Source organism: Polyodon spathula, chromosome 7 (assembly GCF_017654505.1).
Source record: "Polyodon spathula isolate WHYD16114869_AA chromosome 7, ASM1765450v1, whole genome shotgun sequence".
Lineage (NCBI taxonomy): Eukaryota > Metazoa > Chordata > Actinopteri > Acipenseriformes > Polyodontidae > Polyodon > Polyodon spathula.
The window spans coordinates 41,415,314-41,432,830 of NC_054540.1; the positions used below are offsets into that span (position 1 = coordinate 41,415,314).

The following is a 17,517-nucleotide window of genomic DNA, read 5'->3' on the forward strand; positions in this document are numbered from 1 at the left end:
CTCCCTTAGCAATGTTCATTTCTATTTCTCTCTTGGCCTTTCTAACTTCCTTTTTGACTTGCATTTGCAGTTCTGTGTACTCTTTCTGTGTACTTTCTTTTTGGTCCTTTTTTAATGCTCTGTAAAGTGCCTTTTTTCGCTGAATATTTTTTTTAATTGATCTATTAAACCATTTTGGCAATTTAGTTTTACATTTAGATTTGTCTACTTTAGGGATATAATTGTTTTGCGCCTCTAGTACTACGTTTTTGAAGAACAACCATCCTTCTTCTGTGGGTGTTTTCTCTATTTTACTCCAATCTACTTCTGTTAGTCTCTGTTTCATGCCTTCATAGTTTGCTTTTCTAAAATTGTAAACCTTAGCTTTAGTCTTTACTTTTGAGGATTTAAAAAACACTTCAAATGAGACCATGTTGTGGTCTGAGTTTGCCAGTGGTTCTCTGACCTCTGTTTTAGTTATTCTATCTTCGTTATTTGAAAAGACTAAATCAAGGCATGCCTCCCCTTGACAGTGAGCTGTACTGGGGCTTGTCATTTTTATTAAATGTATACGTGATATCTTTTCTTACAAAGGCTTTTTTTATGCATAGGCCTATGTGTTAATAATAAGCTTGCTTTCAGTTAAAACAAATAATTGAGTTATTTTTGGGCTATTTCTGAAGTGACTTTGGGCTACAAACCCTGGTGCAGGTGACTGCCATCCAATATTAGCTCTTGATAGATCTCTTAATTCTAAACATTTACAGGAGGTTTCACTGGAGTGGGTGTGGTGCACTCATTTTATGAGTGAACACATGGAAAGAAGACCATTGACCAATGAGCAGGGGTAGAAAAAGTATTCAAACGTGTTGCTTGAGTAAAAGTGGGAGTAGCCTACAGGGTCCACTGCTTGGATTAAACCAAAGAGCCTTAACAGATCACAGATGTTTTTTGAGGAAATCACATTACTCATGGAACGCCGAAGGAAAAGCTTAGCAACACAAACTAGTTCTTCAATAAATCAAGATAAAAGTATTAGAAAAGCGTAATTTTTTAAATTTTGTTTAACGTATCCATATTCTATTAGAATTTGAGCCCTCAGGAGCTTTCTCGCCTTCGGCGCGGGCATGTAACTGCACGAAGCGGGAATTATCACACGATTAACCCGCTCCTTCGGGCTCGAGCGCTTAATTTAAATCTCAAATCAGGAATTCAAATTTTAGTCACAACCTTTATCCATAATAAAACACAATTCATGAAATGATTCTAGGATCAAATGTTAAAAATGACAAATCCTGTTTTGAAACTGCTTGTATATTCCTGTTACTCTATACTACTAATGCAGCTAAATGTTGTATTTGTTGATTGGTTAATTTAAAAATCAAAACGGTCTCTGTTTGGGCATCAATGTACTATGTCATCATCAAAAAAGAAGACACTGCGCTTGTGGCTCTGCTTTACCCAATCAGAATCCTGGCCAGCGCAAGAGTGCTGAAAGAACAAGTAACGAGATGCTTTTGGGATATGTAGTGGAGTAAAAAGTACACTATTTTCTACACAAACGTACTTGAGTAAAAGTACAAGTATCCGAATAATAAAGCACTTAAGTAATGTACAGATCCCGAAAACAAATACTTATGTAGTGAATTAGATTATTAGAAGTATTTCTACTGCGTTACTTTCCACCCCTGCCAATGAGCATATTGACAACAACGCATTAGTGACTAATTTGAGATTCATTTTACTTACATTAATGTACACTAGAGTTTGTGTATATATTGGGCTTCTTTCTCCCCTGCTGGGGGTGCAAATCCCTGATGATGGAGCTGGAGTGGATGAGCCTGTGTTGGATGTTCTCCATTGTTTAGCATGACAGGAAGAGAAAGAAGAGAGCCCTGCAGGTCCTTAGTGTAGGCTGCCCCAACCTTTAATGTAATACGTATATGTTTATAAACATGAAACATGCCAAGTGTTCAATATTTAACAATGTTTAATTCTCAGAATGTTAGCATGTATGAAACACTATAAGACTATTAATTACATATAATAACTACTCACCTACTTCAATTGCATTTTGCATGACAGTCTCAAGTTATCAAGACAGAACTCACACAAAGGTGGAGAATCCTGCACAGAAATTTGTACACATTTTCTCACGTCGAAAATTATTTTTTGTTTTTCAATAGAAATACAGGCATGTTAATTTGCTTTCTTTTATTTTGGTCACTTTGTCCATTCTTCTCCTCTGGTCGGTCTGCCTGCTGCCACTGGTCCCACCCCCTGCGCAGCTGTGTGATCTGATGCACAATATTTATAAACACATCGAATTACTCCCCGTACCTTTCTCTGCACATACATTCATCCAGGGATGATGGTATCATCTCTTCTGCTGTGCCGTGCATTGTTTTAAATTGTTGCTTAACACTGGCGCAATAGTTCTCCACGTTGTCGAGCCATAAACTACAGTCAGTTTTATAAGTAACCGGGTATTCCATGCAAATAAAAACTTTCATGACAATGTTCAATTAAACGTCTCTTAAAAACTACCCCTTCTGTCCAGGGGTTTCAACTCAAGTGCCCTTTACAATTTCCCCTCTGCTGAATGCTGCCACTTATGCAATAAAAAAAAAAAAACAATATAATCTGATTAACACATTTATATATTTTTCTGTGTATTTAATATATAATTTGTTACATAGTTTGGGACTGACAAAATGCTGGTTTAAGACAGAATACCAACCAAATAGAGCTAATTCTTAAACTTTTAATCACCCCTGTTCTATGGTATTCTATAGATTATTTCTACTGCATGTGGGCGTTTTCTTATTGTTTCTCTCACTGAACAGTTTTTTTTTCACTTTCCTTTACAGTGAGGCTGCTTCAGTCTGTTTATGGTTTAATTTACATCTAATGCAAATACCTTAGTGCGAAAAAATAATTATTAAGCACATTGAAGTGTAACTTTTTTTTTTTTTAATTTAAAATCTGTTCCCACATTTTACCACAGAATGTCCCTAGAAATGAATGGACACTAGTAACCCTCTGCCAGAAAACCATACTCTCCAAGGCCCCACCGGACTTCAGCAGGGAGTTCATCCTCCAGACCGATGCTTCGGATGTTGGGCTGGGGGCTGTTCTGTCCCAGGAGATCGATGGGGTTGAGCACCCAGACTTATATATTAGTAAAAAAAAATGGCTCCCCGGGAGCGTAACTATTTGGTGATCGAGAAGGAATGCTTAGCCATTAAATGGGCCATGAACTCCCTCCGATACTATCTCCTGGGACAACCGTTCACACTTGTCACAGATCACGCTCCTCTTAAGTGGTTAAGCACGATGAGGGACACGAACGCCCGGATTACTCAGTGAAGTCTGGCGCTGCAACCCTTTAATTACACAGTTAAACATTGTGCGGGTAAGGAACATCTAAACGTTTATTTTTTTTCAAGGGAGGGGGTCAATTGGAGAACTTAGCGGGCTGATTGCAGGGGTGGGGCTTAGCTCTAATTTAAGCAGCACCTTTTCCCCTGCTCTCTCTCTGTCTGTCCTAGAGTAGTGCCAGCGTGATGACGTGCTGTTGTGAGTGAATGCACTTTAACCTTGAGGCGACTGCCTTTCCCCTTTTCCCTTGTTATTGGATGACTAGAGAAAACTGATCCAAGACAACCGACTGCCCAGGGCACTGAGCACACCAGCCGACTAAAAAAGGAAGCCAAGCAGGGCTGTGCAGCTTGGAGGAGCATTTCTTTTGTGTATTTTTTCCCCCTTTGTTTACCTTCAGTTTTCGGGACTTTGTTTACCTTTTTGTTTGTTTTTGCCATGCGACCTTACCATTGATGGTATTGTCAGTGGGTTTTGTTTTGTTTTGTTTTTTTTAAATTCCCACGGCTATTGCAGCTGTTGTATTAATAAAAACAAAAACCCCAGTGTTGGGCGGCGACTCTATCTGTGGCGTTTGAGTCATAATTTCCAGTCCTCCAGCGGACTCTACCCACCACCCTCCCACAGAACTCCACATTATATCCCGTGTACCAATACCTACACCAACAATAACACATCACATACAACATAAAACACAAAATAGACCCTGCTTGTGAGAGAGTAGGTGTAGTAGATGTTTAGACCCTGCTTGTGAGAGAGCAGGTGTAGTAGATGTTTAGACCCTGCTTGTGAGAGAGCAGGTGTAGTAGATGTTTAAACACTTGTTTTGTGCTGTTCGGTCACAGCAGCCCCTCTCCAATAATGTTCTGTTCATATTTAGGTGAATGCTGGACCATTAGCATAAGCCAGGGTGTTTCTTGAGGATTCCAAGTCCAACAGGTGTCCGAATAAAAACGTGAAGGAGTTCAAAGAAATATTCAGGTAATGTTTAAGGAAATATTCAGGTGTGGTTTTTACAACTGAAACCAATGTTCTGGTTTGTTTTGATTCCAGGTGTGATCCTCCTCATTCTCTCCTGCTTTTCTCTCTGAATAGGAAATTTGTGCAGGCGTGTAGCATTGCTCTGGACTTCAACAAGCGTTTGATCAAAGAGGACCAGTTTGAATATCATGAAGGACTAAAATCAAACTTCAAGGACACGAAGGAGCTTTCTGATATCATCCATGAGCAGGTAGACACAGAGACATACATCACTGTGCAATATTAACACTAACACTAGCTCTGCTCTGTACATTTTGATTTTCAAAATGTTTTAGGGATACCCAGGTTATTTGTTATACAGAGGGACACAAATAATGTCATGGTTTTCTAGAATGTTCCTCATTCATACTTTTGTATAGAGGTATCCAGGGAATTCACGACAGACACCACACACCACCATATTTGTAATTATTGATAGGTATGCGTAGGCGGAACAGCAGGAATGAAACAATAAACAAAGTCAAGAGGTGTGATTCAAACAGTGCGTATATTTACAGTATTTACAATACAGTGTACAACAAACAAAACAAATGAGAGCGGGACAAGAATAAACAGAAATAAGAGGCGACCGGTGTGTTACTGAGCCGGCTGCGTCATGTGCGTCCGGTTCAGATGGCTCCACGATGGCACGTATCTTTGTTCCTCCAGCCCTGGTTACACAGGCTGTCCTTAGGGTTCCTGGTCACAGGAAAAAAAGGCTACAGGTTAGGAGTCCTGTCTCGTTCCTATATATAGTTCGGCCTCATCTGTCCCCTTCCCCAGCTATCACAGTCCCCTGTACACTCCCAACCCTGCCCAGTCAACCCCATGCTGACCACTCATTAATAAATTGGGTAATTGATTAACCTTGGAATTAAGATGTCAGAATCAGGAGCACTTGTGTAGCTGCCCTTATCAAGATGGCCGCCACAACCTGACACTAGACCTAGCCAGTTCCATCTTGATAAGGCTACAGGAGTTAGCCTCTTTATCACCTCCGTCTGTCAGGATGCCACACTTCACTCCTTCTGTATACCTTCACCCTGTCACGGTATTCATAATAGTACAGTTTTCCACCTTTATAAAGTGGCCCTTTATACAGCTAAACAGTTTATAAGGAGGTACGGTCATGGCTCCCATTTGCCCCATAATTCCATTATACACTAACACTAGTAGTCTTGTTATAAGGTGGAATACAAATAACACTTTCTCTTAACTATGGCTTCCGACTACAGCGTTACAAAGGGGGAGCATTGCAATTTAATATAAAGGCAAGACACTTAACATGGGTAATTTCTGCCTCTCCAGATGAGCTTACCAAGACTTTAGTGGGTTAAAACCTGTACATTTCATTTAAAACACAGACTAGCCCATTTTTAAGTGTCATGTTTGCCTCTCCAAATGACCTACCGGTAGCCTATTTTGAGCACCAGCGCAGAGCATTTAAGCATTTAAATGTGCCAGTTTACGCCATCCCTCATTAATTTTGGGCCAGTTAATACATTTGGAATGGGGTCAAATTTGTGCTGCGGCAGAGTGCTACTTTACACTCTGCCAATTTAGCGCTGCATACGTCGATCTTGATACATGTCCCCCTATATGTTTTAAAGAAGGGTCTTTGAGACTGCAAGTCTTTAAACAGTTCTAATCCAATTCATTCAGTACACACAGGCAGAAGCACAATCTGAAAGAATACTGCAGAATAACAAGAGCAACATCTCAAGAGCAATGGATTACTTGTGGCCTTGACATACTGTGAAAACTGTAAATACTTATTTTCCAGAATATTTCTTGTAATTTAGCTATTTTGATACCAACAATCTGAACATGAACAATCACGTTTTCCATGAATTAACTTTAGCTCAGCCTCGTTTCTCTAGTTTTCATTAGTTGTTACTGTATTGGTATATATAATGCCACGTTGATGTAATCACCGTACATATGTTGTTCCTTATAATAGGATTATTAGGGGCTTTTTGATTTTTATTGCATTCCTTTTTCTGTACTGTTTCTTCCTTTTTTGATTTAAAATTGATATTTAATGTGCGTTTAGTATTTAATATTTAGTGTTTATTATTGAGTCATCTTAATATATTTGCCCTGTTGAAACCTGTATACATTGGCTTTTTGTAGACAATTAGATCACAAATATCCATCTGGGAAGTCTTTCCAATTATGTGTAAATGACCAATCGTGTTCTTGCTAATACGCTCTACAATTCCGCTCAGGTCCGCCACCCTTCAAGGGTGTGCTCCTGACCACCGTCGAACCAGCGAGCGCGATACTCCTTCAACAGGAGATCACCAGTCTTCAACAGAGCAAGCAATGCCCTCAGCCGCTTTTACTCCAGGTACTTCCTGGTGCCCAAGAGGGATGGCAGTTTCAGACCTATTCTGGACGTCAGGGTCCTCAACTTGTTCCTCAAACAGAGGAAGTTCAACATGTTTTTTTTTTTTTTGAACAAATGTTTTTTATTTATTTAAAGAGAAAAGAACAACATGGAACAATACATAACATAACATAATATAAAAACCCAAACACAAACCCCCCCCCCCCGTTGGTGCCCCCTTTCCTGTAAGGATTTCATCCCACTGGATCTTATAATAATGACCTGACAATGGTCGCAGCTGCACTCCATGACTCCACAGTCCCCCCCCAGGCACCATGGATTTGGACAGTAGACAGTTCCATATAGATAATGTCAAGGAAAGTGAGGACCCAATGTTGCCAAGAGAGGGAGTGGGGCGGCTCCCAGCGGAGCGCCAGTAACTTTTTTTTAGCTGCTGTAAGGCCAGCCAACTGCTGCCGTGAGAGATCGAGAGTCATCATTCAGGAGAAGGATCCGAGGAGTACATGGAATATTCGTGTTAAGAATAGTGGATAAGGATGAGGATACTCGGGCCCAATAGTGAGCCACATCTGGACACTCCCAAAACATATGTAAAAAAGTACCCATAGCACCCTGGGGGCAGAGCATGCACAAAGGGCTGGGGGTAAGTCGCATTTGAAAACGTCTGCGAGGAGTTAAATATACCCTGCAAAAAAAATTGAAATGAATCATTTGATGATTAGGGCTCCTGGAAGCCAGATTTATGTTGTCCCAGAGAGTGTTCCAGCAAATCTCGTCATCTCCAAAATTCAGATCTCTATTCCATACAGTAAAAAGTGCTAGAGGTTTAAAAGAGGTCTATAAAAGAGAGATGTAAATGGCTGAAGCCAACCCTTTTGTTTTGCCCTGTTTATCTAATAATTTGTGAAGTGGGTGTATAGGCAGCTGTGCTCCCCAGGGAACACCATAGGCACGCATTGCAGAACGGAAACGTAAATACAAAAAGAAAGAATATCCTGGAAAGTTATATTGAAGTTGCAAATCATGGAACGTACGCAGACCATTGTCATTAAAAATATCCGCAAAATGATGTATATCATTATTACTCCAATGTGAAAAAGAGAAAGGAGAATTGCCTGTGAGGAGTTTGTAGTTATGGAAGATAGGTGAATCCAAAAGTGCATCCATCTGTTCAAATCTGTATTCACCTGCTTAAAGACTTTACTAAAGTTATTTACTGTGGTATTATGTAAGAAGGATGAATCTCAACACCCAGATATTTTAAGTGTTTAACCAGCGGCTCTATCGAGGGTATGTTGGTTCTTGTCATTGTGGAATTTAAGGGTAGCAATGCAGATTTAGACCAGTTAACTTTGTATCTTGACATTGCACTGAAATCATCGAAAATAGTCAGCAGATGAGGTAGGGATTGGGAAACATTGTCTACGTATAATAATATATCATCTGCATACAGCGATATGCGATGATGGATATTATTGACAGAAAAAGGGGTAGAGTCAGTCGATTGACGGACTGCCTGAGCTAGAGGTTCAAGAGATAGGGCAAACAACAAGGGCGAGGGTGGACAACCCTGACGAGTGCCCCTAGAGAGAGCAAATTGGGGAGAACACAATTGGCCTGTCAAGACCATTGCGGAGGGATTGGCATATACAAGCTTAACCATATCAATAAACCCGGAACCCAAACCCATATAGTCCAGAACTGACCACAAATAATCCCATTCGAGTCTATCAAGTGCCTTCTCAGCATCTAATGACAGAACTGCACATGGGGAAGCAATGTCAGCAGCAGCATGTATAATATGTAGGAGACGGCGGTTGTTATCAGACGCAAGGCGAGTTTTAATAAAGTCTGTCCGATCATGATGTACTAGTTTGGTCATATAGGCCTCTAGACGACATGACAGCAGTTTAGCATACAGCTTGATGTCCGAGCCAATCAGTGATAGAGGTCTATAGTTCGCACAGGAAGTGGGATCTTTGTCCTTTTTCAGCAAAAGAGATATATATCTCTCCGAAATGAACCCTTGTCAATAGCAGAGTGTATCATATCATAGCAACATAGTATAGCATAGTATCATAGCAAAAAGGGGCCTAGTTGGGGCCAAAAAATCAAATAAAGTTTAGGACGGAGACCATCAATGCCAGGGGATTTGCCCTTCTTCATGTCTTGTAGTGCCTCCCACAGCTCAGCTAAAGATATAGGAGCACCAGGCACGGCTGATTCTGTAGGTGAGAGACGAGGTAGTTGAAGGGTTTGAAGGAAATTTAAATAGTGCTGTCGATCATGTCTAATGTCAGAACTGTATAATTTGGAGTAGAATAAACGAAATGAAGAGTTTATCTGCATAGGATCTGTCAATAATGCCTCCTGTGAAGATTTAACAGCAGGGATATCTGCAAAGCGTTCATTGTTGCGGAGTTTCAAAGCCAGCAGGTGGCTAGGTCGACTGCCATTGAAGTAATAGTTTTGTCTAGACCTATGTATGAGAAATTCGGCACGATGTCTAAGTAGTACATTTAGGTCTTTTCTAAGCAGATTAACTTCCAAGGCAATGGAATCAGAAAAGGTTAGTTGTTGGGCATGTTCTAAAAAAGCTAATTTGGATTCTAATTCAGTAATTTTGCTGAGACGAGACTTATGTAATTGAGAAGCAAATATGGTGGAATTATCCTTAATAAAGCCCTTAACCGCATCCCATAAAATGCGGGGGTCATCAACTGAGCCCCGATTGAAATTAAGGAACTTCTCCAATTTAGATTGAAATTGCGTTCGGAACAATTCATTTTGTAGCAGCGTGGAATTGAAACGCCAGCGGCGGGCACGCTTAGGCCTATTGGCCAGCACGATTTTACAAAAATTTGCATGATGATCGGATAGTGACATAGGCAATAGCTCAGCAGTGCGTATTGAGGGGAAAAAGAGCCTGGGAAGCAAAAATGAAGTCAATTTGGAGTATGATTTATGCTTACCTGAAAAAAAAGTAAATTCCCTAGCCGAAGGGTTGAACACACGCCATATATCTACCAGGGCCAAATCCGTTTTCTTAGAGCTGTGGATGCCAAAGACTGGGTTTTCGTCTCTTGTGACTTTGATCTATCAAGCATATAATTCATGGTAGCATTCATATCTGCATCGAGAATTATCTCAAATTCAGCCGGCTCTAGCAGAGATTCAGTAAGTGAGTTAAAAAAAGTCTGGATCGAATGTAGTAGGGGCATACACCGATACAAAGGCAAATTTTCTACCTGAAATAATAGTTTTTAGAAATGTCAGTCTTCCTAGATTGTCACCTCCTGATCCCAATATAGAAATCTGAAGATTTCTTCGCAAGATAATTAAAGCACCTTTTTTTAGTTTTGTTTTCTGCAGCAGAAAAAGCTGCCACAAAGTAGTATTTATTGGCCAACCTAGAAACATCATGTTGTATTAAATGAGACTCCTGTATCATTGTGACATCTATGTTTATTCTACAGAGCAAGTCCAAACAGCTAGTGTGTTTTGAGGGAGTATTTAGGCCATTTACATTCCATGATGGAATAGAGATATTAGTAATAAGTATCAAAAATCAAAACCAATGCCAGGATCAAGCAGATAGTGGTTTGCATGAATAGAGTGTATATACCAGCAGCTAGCAGAGAGCAGAAAGACAGAGTGTCAAAAACAGTAGTGCAGGCCATAACCCAACTCCTCAAGAGGGCACCAACCCAAACCCCCCCAACCCCAAACACCCCAAGTAACAACAGAACCCCCCCAAAAGAGAACCCATTAGGAAGACAAAGATCCCCAGTTGGGGATCCTTCGCAACCCAGTTCCCTTCCCATATTGAATCCGTGACCCTTATACAGGCAGGGAGTGCAGTCAAAACACCACTGCCCATCTACCTATAATACAAGCAGATATAAAATAGCAAATAATTCCCCCTAAAACACAAGTAGTAATAATAACATATCATTTAAAAATAAATAAATAAAATACAATAGATAAATAAATAAAAATAAAAGTTAGGAAAAACAAAAAAAAAAGGTCAAGTGCAAAACCCCTGGGCACCCATAAATAAAGCATAATCAGGTCAACAGACATCGCAAATTGTGCCAACAAACATATATACGTATCTGATAATGGCTGCAAACATTGTGAAAAAATAGCTTATAAACAACTTATTTGACTATAAAAAATAAACGTGTAGTCTCTACATAGGCTGTTTGTAACAAAATATGAGCCTATACTCAGTTCACAGTTCACAAAAAGCGAGCCCAGGGTCCTTTTGAGCAAAGTTATGAAACACAGAATCAGTAACTTACCCAGTGCTGCAGGCACAGGGAAAAAAAAAAAAAAAATCCTGTAGTTATTGGAAAGAAAGATTATTCCCAAAAGAGAGTCTCACTGATCTATCCAATGAGGAGAGGTGATCTTGTCGTGTAGGAAAGCTTCAGCTTCTTGTGGAGATTGCAGTAAGTGCTGATTCCCGTTATGAAGGGCTTTGAGAACAGCAGGGTACAGCAGAAAGTTCGGGACACCAGCCGCTCTCAGAGATTGATTTCCTCACCCTAGAGAAGGCATTTCTCAAGTTCGCTGTCATAGGGCTAAAATCCGTAAAAAAACTTAAAATGGAGCCTGAGGCGGAGCGAACAGGACCGGCTTTCCTATTCTCTGCAGGATGACTTGGCGGTCTGTATAACGCAGCAGTTTAAAAATAAATACCTGAGACCTGTCACAGCCTCCAGCTTTGCTGCTGCTGTAAATGCGATGTGCACGCTCCACTTCAAACTCACGCTGTGCCAAACCAGGAAACCAGACAGGGATTGAACGTTTCACAAATCCTATTTGGTCGTCTTTCTCAACCCCCTTCTCCAGATTTACAATATGGATATTCGACCTCCGCGATCTGTCTTACAAAGAGACCACCTCGCGTTCCAGAAACTCCAGTTTCCCATCGTGAGCATTAAGGATTTTCTTTTGAGCATTAAGGATTTTCTTTTGTTCTCGTTGCTCGCCCGCAACCAGATCCAGTTTCGAGATCAGCTTCTGATGTGTTAATATCTGGGTCGTCATTTCGGCTCTGAGAGCAGAGATCTCGGTTTTGAAAAGCACGGCCTGTTACTCCATTGACTGAGATAGCAGCTCGGCCATCTTTGCTAGTTCGGGCGAATCAAACTCCCTGAATTTCTTTCCTGATGGAGACGCGGACGGCGAGGGAACCAGGTTGCTACGAGCACTCGACATTATGGGTGAGTTATAAATGTGAAGTAAAATAAAAAATAACCAGGGGAAATATAAAATATACTAAATAAAGGCAGTGGGGAGTAGAAGCTCTAACTGTTTAGTACCTTCCCGATGAACAGGTCATGTGATCTCCGGAAATTCAACATGTTGACTGCACAGCGTATCCTCCAATCCGTCCAACCGGGCGACTGGTTCACATCGATCGACCTGCAAGATGCCTACTTTCAAGTCCCAATCCGTCCCTCGCACAGAAAGTATCTACGCATCGCCTATCAAAGCAACGCATACGAATTTTGCATGCTGCCATTTGGCCTCTCGTTGTCGCCCTGCACATTATCAAAGTGCATGGATGCAGCACTGGCTTCACTCAGGCTGCGGGGTATTCGGATCCTGAACTATCTGGACTATTGGCTAGTTTGCGCACATTCCAAAAGAGGCGCAGAGGCGCACACAAAACAGATCATTGATCATGTGACGAAGATAAGGCCCTCAATACATCAACAGAAGAGCAACTTTATACCATCTCAGTCCACAGTGTTCCTGGGGATCAAATTGAACTCTGTGAGCATTCTTGCCTCACTGTCGGAAGACAGGATTTGGTCGCTGGCCACACTCTCCCTTTTCAGAGAGGACGCTCTCCTACAGGTCAAAGTATATCAAAGGGGCTTGTTGTTGTTGTTGGGGCTGATGGCAGAATCCTTCCACTAGGGCTGCTGAGAAAGCGCCCGCTTCAGGCCTGGGTAAATCCGCTTAGGGTGCACCCGGTCCGAGATCGGTACCGGCTGGTGCGAGTGTCCAGTCAATGTCGGAGGACACTGTAGTGGTGGCTCCGTCCTGGAAATCTGCACCTCGGATCTCCACTCGGATCCCCTCACAGAAGGGAAGTGGTCACTAAAGATGCTTCCAGCCTGGGCTGGGGAGCGGTCTGGAATGGGAGAGGAATAAAAGATCAGTGGAAGGGACATTGGCAGCGAGCGCACATAAATGCCCAAGAGCTGCAAGCACTGAACCTGGCATTATCTCATTTTTGCCAGCAGTTAGTGCACAAACATGTACTGGTCCGGACGGACAATACTAAAGTGGTAGCCTACATAAACTACCAAGGCAGCCTGCGCTCGCCGGGCCTTCACCATGCAGCACACAGACTCCTGTCCTGGATGCACAGAAACTTGCGTTCCATCAGGGCGATTCACGTCTCCGGTGTGCACAACAAGGCAGCAGACATCCTGTCCAGAAGAGCTCCAGATATCTCGGAATGGAGACTGCACCCCCAAGTGGTGCAACAGATTTGGGAGAGGTTCCGTATTGTACGAGTCGACCTCTTTGCCACAGCCGAGTCCACTCATTACCCCCTGTGGTTCTCCATGGAGAGAGACGGGGGTCATCCTGGGTGTAGACACGCTAGCTCACCCCTGGCCACAGGGGCTCTTGTATGCGTTCCCCCCGCTACCATTATTACCCCTGACAATAGAGAGGATCAGGGTGGACAGAGCACGGGTTTTGCTGGTTGCACCCAGATGGCCAAGATGCCCCTGGTTTGCTCTCCTCTCCGACATGTTGTCGGGTCAGCTGTGGCAGCTACCGCCACGCAAAGGACCTCCTGAGCCAAGTGGAAGGGCTATTATGGACCCGAACCCAGCCCAGTCCAACTCTGGGTCTTGCCAGATGCGGTAGTAGAAACACTACAGTCTGCTAGGGCACCGAGCACTAGAGCCCAGTACTCGTATAATTGGAACGTTTTCCAAGACTGGTGCCTTGTCGGAGGTCATGATCGTGTGACCTGCCCTATTGAGAGATATTAACCTTCTTACAGCACCTGTTTGATGCAGGAAAATCAGTGTCCACTTTGAAGGTATACCTGGCAGCAATATCAGTGTGCCACGACAAAATTGACTCCGTGTCCCCTGGGGCACATTTCCTGGCAGTGCAATTTCTTAAAGGGGCTCGTAGGCTTTGTCCTCCCATGAAATGTATGGTCCCCAAGTGGGATCTAGAACTGGTACTGCGGGTCCTTTTGGGCCCCCCATTCAAACCAATGCCGTCAGCAGAACTGTGCCCTGTTTCATTGAAGGTGGCGTTTTTAATAGAGTAAGTGAGCTTCATGTGCTATCCATTGATGACACATGTATGGCTTTCACGGGAAATGACTCGCAGGTAACATTAAGAACAACTCCATCCTTTTTGCCAAACGTGTTAACGAGTCAAAGGAGGACTGTAGACAGCACATGCTATGCCCAGTTCGGGCTCTGCTCTGTTATCTTTATAGGATGGCGTCCTGGAGACTGTCCAAGACATTGGTGCGAGAAAACAATGACCAAGTGTCCTGACAGGAGTCATAAAAAGGTACATCTCATTGTGGTACTGTTTACTAAATCGCATTTTCACAGCTTGCCACTATCCTTTTTTTCAGTGGGATTAAAAACTTTATGTTTTGGAATATAAGTTAAATATTGAGTCTAAGTGATAGATGTATGAAGATGGGCCAGTCGCAGCGCAAACATACCGCAATTTGCATTTTCGTTACGACAATTCGCAAAGTGCACATTTTGTCCTGTATACTCTGAAAAATTATGTTAACAAAGAGAGCTGCAATATACTAATTAACAATTGTTTATATGATCTCTAGTGAGATCATATCATTCCAACAAAATAGTGGCAGCTGAGTTGCGGTTTGCTACAGTAAAGGGTGCCCGAAGGATAACGTCTATACATGCAAGGGTGTAAGAATCAAAATAGCATTGTTTTTGTTAAATGTAAACGTCATCTGTACAATGTATTATGTTCTGTCTTCATTTTACCAATTATAATACTGTTATATATATATATAAAAAATGAAAGGCAGTTTAATCCCATCGGATTCTATAGTGGGGCCCCAACCCTTCCCCCCCCCCCAAATAAATGTGTTTCTATCAAAAAGCTTTTCATAATCATACAGAAGCCCCCTGCTAAACCGGAGATGTTCGTCCAACATAAGGAGGTGTCAGGTTTAAAAACAATACAATAAAATCGCATACACATACATTTAAAGTTCTTGATGTATTTTAAATACAAATCATTGCGCTGAAATAACACTAATGTGTTTTGGGTGGGCTACACATTACCTTATGTAAAAATATAAATCTGTACAGTAAGCCTATACAGTATACAGTACAGTAGTAAAATCAAATGAATACCTAGAGCACTTTTTTGTACGTTAGCCTACCAGTAACACAAAATAAATAAATAAATAAATGGTCCTGTAGAGAGCTGGAAGGGTTAGTGGCACATATGTGCAGTCTATTGCTCCCAACACTGAGAAAACCAGAAATGTCATAGAAATGTGTTTTCAAGACTTGTAAGTACACCCTGACTTTAATGAAAATTAGGTACTTTGGTGTTCGTCTCAAATACACTGAGCCCAACTGGCAACACACGAGAAAAAGTGGACTTACAAATTGATGCAATTGTAAGTGTTACTATTGCCCACAGCTTTAGTACAGCATTTGCATTATCTCCATCCTGTTTTTGCGTATTTCTCCAGGAACACCCAGAATTACATATTCATTGAAGGCTAAAGTGCAAATAAGAACTGCGGCTGCCAAGCATTCGTTAAAATGATGCTAACAGCATTGAGTTTTATCTAATTCATTTCACACTATACTTCCTTCTGTTTTGCATGTGGTTTGCAACGATTGTGACAGATGCAACACTTTATTACATCTACTCCTAAGCATTATATAATTACATCTTTTTTTACTGTTTAAGATTTCTATTGAAAGTAAAATACTCTATTTCCTTCATTATATTACATTTGTGATACTGGTTGTTTTTCAGTGTTTGAAGAAAGCTGCTTCTAGTTATATCTGCCTATTTTTGTACTGTAAAAGACATTAAGTAATATGTTGGTTAATTGATTGAAGCCATGCTTGCATACTTTTTGATGACTAGGAATTGTGCAGTGGGGGGAATGTGTTTTGTGTAAAGTAGTATATTTGAGTATGTTGGCCTACATACAATTTCTGTAGACATGTTCAGGTACATTACGATGTATAACATTCCCACCAAGTGAAGAGTCCTAATTTAGATGGCCCATGCTGCTGATTTGTTCTAACCTTGTGCCTCTCTTCTCCTTCTCCTTGCCATTCAGCTGTAAGGACACTGGGTAATCTTATGCCAACAGTTCATTCATTTTTTAAGGACAATAGTTGGAATTTCATTTGAAAAGCCTCATTTCTGATATGTTGCCTTTGATATTATTTTAGATTTTCCAGGAAGACATGATGTGTTCTCTGCTGCAGAACTCTCTGCATGTCTTCAGAGCCATCAGTGGGACCTCCTCTGAGATGAGCTTTGGGTCTCCCCAGCATTCATCCTACTGCCATGTAGGTCTTTATCAGGATCAACATGAGGCAGAAACTGTTAAGTATCTCCTTACTCAGTAAAAGTCTATAAAATATTGATTCTTCAAAACACACAATTATCAAAAAATGTGTGTCGCCAAAAGAGTTTAGATAATTGAGTTTCACTGAATCAGGACAGCCTATGGCAGGATTTATATGCAAGTTTTAATAGCTCTACTATCGTGGATTCATGACATGTCATGCACAAATGACGCATGATCGTGCTTGTTCCAAAAGTTCACTGAAAAAAAAGTGTGCGACTTAATTGACATTACACTTTGGTAAAGTGCACGCTAATTGTCCTAATTAGTCCCACAGCAACAAACTCGACAGTCGTGCAAAATACTTCACGATAGACTGTCATGAAATACCACGATACCTCCTCCACTTCCCCTATATAAAAGAATACTCTTCTCTGGGAATTTTCCACCCTGGTTTCCTCCTATGTAGCGTAAGATTTTCCTTATCCCAATCTGACTAATGCAAATCAGTTAAATATCCATCCATCCATTATTATCAAGCCGCTTCTCCTGGTGAGGGTCGTGGCTAAATTATATATAAATTGTATTTAGAGATGTTGATTTATACCAGTACAATGATGTCAGCAGTTTATAACATTATTTATTCATTTCAGTGTACTATGAGTAGGGCTGGGATTTAGTCACTGTGGTTGCAGGTGTCATGGATTCCGTGTCTTTTGCTAGTGTCTGTGATTTTTGCTGAAGTGTATGACTTGCAGGGATGTTAGTAAATTGTGTTCAATCTGTATGTAATTTTATTAACATTAAATTTCATGTTAAAAAATGCATTTATCATTTATTAATTCTAATAAATAATTACATATTTTGAACTAGCTCCAACACCGTACTTGCTGTCCTTTTTTATTTTTTTATTTTTTTGGAGAAGAAAAAAAAATTCTGAATCAAACTAAGCTCTTCGATTAAATACGTCTTGAAGGTTATGTTAACAGTTCATAAGTTCAGTGTGTGTTTGTGTGCAACGCAGTTAAATGAGGCAGTCTTCCCAGCGACAGCGAGTGGGAGAAGTACAGGTGTGGAAAAGTACAGAGCAGTTTAGAAGCAGAAAGGAGAAATTGCATCTTGAATTGCTTTAATCAGAAAACAGAGGACATTGGGGAAACACAGCAGCAGCTCAAAGTCAAACAGCTGTGTGTGTTTTTCT

At 41.1% G+C, this 17,517-nt stretch overlaps 1 pseudogene; it reads left to right on the forward strand.

Annotated features, from left to right (window-relative positions):
* Positions 1 to 16,812, forward strand: part of LOC121317850 — a 37,382-nt pseudogene extending 20,570 nt beyond the window's left edge.
* Positions 16,813 to 17,517: the final 705 nt, after the last annotated feature.